Below are 5,028 nucleotides of genomic sequence, written 5' to 3' on the forward strand. Positions count from 1 at the left end.
GGGAGGAGGGGGTTAGGGGGCTCTCCTCCCCCTAATCCCCCCTCCTCCCCTGCCCGCCCTCCTCGGCTCTCGGCCGCCCAGCCCGTGGCACGCACGGCACTGGAGAGAGGATGGAAGCAGTCGCTTGGCGCGCGCCGGGGCTGGCCCCGAATCCAGCGAGCTAACCGAGCTAACCGGTGACCGAGCCGGAGCTGGAGCTGGAAGAGGGCTCGAGGGCTGGCAGGCGAAGGAGCGGGAGCCACAGCCGGAGCCAGTGTCCGAGTCCCGCTGCCGCCGCTGTCCCGGGCATGGGGTTCTGGTACTTGGCGGCTGCCACGAGCGCAGGAGGGCGATCCCCGAGAGCCGGGGGAGGCTGGTCTGGGGACAGTGCCGGCGGGCAGAGGAGGGCGAGCTCCTAGGAAGTAAGTTCGGCTTGGCCCGGAGGCTGGGGAGGAACTGGTGAAGGCGGGGAGGAGGGAAGGAGCAAGCTTGGAAGGAAGGACTCTGGAAGGAGGATACCCCGAGTCGGGCTCCCTGCTGGGGAAGGAGAACTGAGCTCTCTGGGCGCTCCGCAGCCCCGGCTCCAGGAGTTTGGCTGTGCCGCCAGATTTAGGGGCGGCTCTCAGCAGCTGGCAGACACACCTGGCTACCAGGGGACTGGGATGGGGGCGAGAGTATCCCGCATCACTCCACCATCCTTCAGTCTGCTTACTTCTCTACCCCGGACCTCTACCCCTTTTCAGCTGTCTTTCCCTGTATCCCCGACCTTCCAAAGAAGCCGTCTCAAAGCAGCCCTCCCCATCCCCTCCCCTGTGCCTCCTCCTACTACCCTGACCAACTCCTAGGTTTCTCCAGGATGCCTTGCCATTCTGTACCGTACCAGAGCTTTCCCAAGCTGGCCCCTGCACAGATCGCTCTCCGGTGTTCCTCTTTCCCTTCCTTTCCCTATCCCCTATGTAACACACACACACACACACACACACACACACACACACGCAGAGAGAGAGAGAGAGAGAGAGAGAGAGAGAGAGAGAGAGAGAGAGAGAGAGAGAGAGAGAGACTCTCACTTGCTCAGCCCCCTCGTTAGCATCGCTGCTTCCTCCCAACACCTCTTCATCCCCGATCCCTTCCCTAGACATCCCTGTCTCCCCGGACCTTCTCCTTCCCCAGGCCCGTTCATTTCCGTCTTTGCCTAAGCAGAGAAACTTTCCGTCCCCCAGCCTCTGTGCTGGCCTCCCAAAGGGACAGCGCAGGGGTGGAGTGGGGAAGGGGCGTGAGATCCGAAAAAGAGGGAGAAGAGGGCCAGGCATCGGAGTGCTGGGGGAGGGGGCACCGAAGGGAGAGGAAGAACCCATGGGGAGTAAAAGAAGGGGAAAAAAAGAAAAGAAAAGATGCTGTGCCCCCGGAGCAGCTGGAGACTGTGGCCTGGAGAAGGGGCTTCGCTCTTCCGTGGCGGCCCCCTCCTCTCCCCCGGCTCCTCGGCCGGGGCTGGGAGGGCGCTCACCCCTCCTTGGTTTACTTTTTTTAGAAGCTGTTGTTATGTTAATGAGTGGTTGGGCCTGGGTGGGGGTGGGGAGCAGCGGGCGTCCCTGGGGGCGTAACTGCCAATCAGGTGCACCCACCTCCTTCTCCGACTGCTCTCCACTGTGTGTTTGCCAACGTGTGACCAAGCTGAGATTTTGGTGGTCTTTTCCTATCCTCCTGTCCGACCCCCCCTCCCCACAAGTCCTCATTGTTGGGGGTCGGTATGGGCTCCTCCGGCAGGCGGCGGGGCTTGGGGGATGGATGGAAGGGGCGGGGGCGGCGCTGGGGTCTGACCGAGCAGGCGTTTAGCCGCGACTGGCGATCCGTCACCGTCTTAATGTTCCCCTACGATTCACCAGAATGAAGAACCAGAGACGCTTGTTTATATATTATTTATCTTCATGAAAAAGAGGGATCCCCAGAGCAAGAGGGCGGGTTGAGCGAGGGCTTGGAGAGGAAAGCAGCAGCTTCCCTCCAGCTGGGGACAGTGTGTGCTTCGGTGTCTGCGTGCCCCTGCTGCCCCGCTCCAGGCAGGCTGGGTGAGCGGCTGCCTGCAGAGGCCGGGGGTGGGGGGAGCGTTCAAGGGGGCAGTTAGAGGACCCCCCCCCCCACACACACACATACCTTCCCCACTTTAGCGGTGTTGATGATTTTGAATAGGGGCCTGGTGGGGGTTTCTCTGATACTTCATAACACTTAACACATTTTCAAGTAATCATATAAATTAAAGGTGGTTACTTCCAGAACCCCCTAATTATCTAGTTCACGTTTGCACATTTATGTGCCAATTATAGGTCTGTGTTAAATCCATAAAATTATAAACCTTCTCCACCCCCTGAATTAACCCCCATTGTTTTATTATCCCAATGAGACGAGATTCTGATTGGAGCTTGAAATGTACCTTGAAGAAAGCTAGATGGGGAGGGATAGTTATTAGAGGGAGAAGAGGAGAAAGAGAGATTTGAGGGGGGAGAAGAGAGGAAGAGGGAAAAGACAGGAGAGGAGGGAAGAGAGAAAGGGAGGGGAAGTGGAGAGGGGAGGGAGCAGGAATAAGGAGTTGAGGGATACAGAGAGCACAGAATGAGAAATGAGTGGCGAACAGCGGAGAAGAAAGGACTCAGGAGAGATGTAGTGGAGAAAGAAATAATAACTTGAATTTGTAGCCTTTAAGGTTACAAAGTGATTTGCATGTTTTAGCCCAGGAAAGAAACATAGGAGGGGACTGGGAGATATGAAAGAAAGAGAGGAGGGAGGAAGCAGGGCAAGGCTGGAGGGCCTCACAGGGCCCTTCTCCCAGTCTTGACCAGCTTTGGGTGACTATTGCTGAAATTGGCAGGATGAGAGCCGATCTTGATTTCCTATTGAGAAGAGCAGGGCCCAATCAGAGTCCTGTGAGCATGAAAGTCAACTTTTAAGCAATCAGAATGTGGTCTGAAGATGTCCTTGATTGAATCCCAGGATGCAAACTAGTATACATAGGATCTCAAAGTAATGGCTTTTGGAGCTGCATTGTTCCCCACACAGATAGGCCCAAAGCAACCCTAGGGAAGGCTGCTGGAATTTCACATGCTGGGGGAGGGAAGGATTTTCTCTGTAAGTCTGGCAGGAGAAACCATGGGAGAGTGAGTCACTCACTGCCAAGTGGGGGAAGGGACCGAGAATGTGAAATGCAAACATTGTGTAGCCAGAGCTGTGGCCAGGGCTATTTGGGAGTTTGGAAGTAGGGGGAACATCCAAGAGTAATGGGGAAAAGTTGGAACTCCGTCCATCAGAATGGCAATTTCTCCAAAAGCAGATTTAGAAGCTTTCTTATTTTTATTTTTTGAAAGGACATTTCTTTGGTGGCTTCTTTCAGGTCTGAATAGGCCCAAGTGAAACATTCAATCATGTTCATTGTATTCGACAATAAAAACGGAATAAAAATTACTTCTCGTTGATGGGACTCATCTCACAAGCTGTTTCCCAGTATGTCTCATCTGCAGACTAGGCCATTGTGCAAAGCTTCCGAGGATGAGACTTGTATCGCCTAGTGTTCATTTCCTTTTCACCAAACCAGACACCAATATGTTTCTTGTGCCTCTTCTGCCCTGGACAATGCTTAGGTACAAAGATGTCTGAATTGACACTTGTTGGAACAGAGCAATTTTTTAAAAATGCCTTTGGTGGACGTCTAAGGTCTCAAGCCATAATTAAAGGCAAATTAATTTGAGACAAGCAGCCATTAATTTTAGTCATTCATTTGATTATTGAATGCTAGAGCTGAAAGGAATGTTTGACATTAGAATATTTGAACATAGAATATATTAAGTAAAAATGGGCAGAGACCTTAGAACATGTAATGACCTATTTGGGATAGACCTTCGAACATTAGAGATAGAGTTTGTCTGGGGAACCTTAGAACACAGAATGTCAGAGTTGAGAAGGGCCTCAGGAAAACAATGTGTTAGGAGGCAAAGGAACTTTAGAATGTTGGATGTTAGAGCTGGAAAATGGGCATCCTAGTCAAGGTGATTTGATGGTCTCAATTAGTAAAGGATGGCCCAATGTATAAAGCACAGTATGCCAGGTACTTTTCTCTCTGTAACCCACCCAGGGTAGGTAGGTACTAAAGATGATCCTTTATTTTACAGATAAGAGAAAATGTTAGCTCAGGGAAGCTAGATGACATTCAAGCCTAGAAAGCTCATTCATTGTTAAGTGAACTAGGGTGTGCTGGGGCTTTGGCCCCAGTTTTTGAAACGGAGTGCATATATGTGTGTGTGTGTGTGTGTGTGCGTGTGTGTGTGTGTGTGTGACCTTGAACAAGTCCCTTTCTTTCTCCGGGGCTTGATTTCCTCCTTTGGAAAATGAGATTTTTGACCCAGTTGAGATCTTATATCCCTCCCAGCCTTATGATCTTACATTCTGAGGTCCTCCTCTTCCTTTCTATGTTCCAAGGACCCTTCTGGACCCCTCCTCCCCCATTCTATTTTCTATGACCCCTTCCAACTTCCCCATTCTGTGTTTGAAGGCATCGTCCAATTCCTGATGCTTTGGGGTTCTTTGTTCTGTATAACCTCAGTGAAAACAGTCATTAAAGCAGCCACCTAAATACTTCCTAGATGTTAGATGAAAAATGTTCAAGTCACTATTTTTATTCTAACATGTATATTTTCTCCATTTAGATTCCAGATAGGGAAAGGTTTTGGTTCAGGAAACATAAAGCTCCTCTGGCTTCTTTTTCATGAAATATGTAGCATAGTCTATGGGAAAGACATTGCCAGCTTTGCTTTTATTATTATTATTTTATTTTATTTGAAACCAACATACAGCCAATCTATGATGCCAGTAGGGGATTCTCATAAAGAGACAGGCAAACAGAAATAGAATTCTGCTGAATAAAGTGTGTACAGTTAAAATTATGTGCAGTTTTCTTTTCTTTTCTTTTCTTTTCTTTTCTTTTCTTTTCTTTTCTTTTCTTTTCTTTTCTTTTCTTTTCTTTTCTTTTCTTTTCTTTTCTTTTCTTTTCTTTTCTTTTCTTTTCTT

General features: G+C 50.0%; 1 protein-coding gene across 1 annotated transcript in view; it reads left to right on the top strand.

Moving 5' to 3' along the window:
* Nucleotides 1-45: 45 nt before the first annotated feature.
* Nucleotides 46-5,028, top strand: part of LOC138165306 (disabled homolog 1-like) — a 484,798-nt gene continuing 479,815 nt past the window's right edge. Inside the window, exon 1 of the mRNA XM_069093489.1 lies at nucleotides 46-401. The gene's annotated coding sequence lies outside the window, so the exon portion shown is untranslated. The remainder of the gene's footprint in view (nucleotides 402-5,028) is intronic.

This window comes from Petaurus breviceps, unplaced genomic scaffold, assembly GCF_028583685.1.
Source record: "Petaurus breviceps papuanus isolate PSGF00001 unplaced genomic scaffold, PetGlider_PUasm1.0 208, whole genome shotgun sequence".
In the NCBI taxonomy this organism is placed as follows: Eukaryota; Metazoa; Chordata; class Mammalia; order Diprotodontia; family Petauridae; genus Petaurus; species Petaurus breviceps.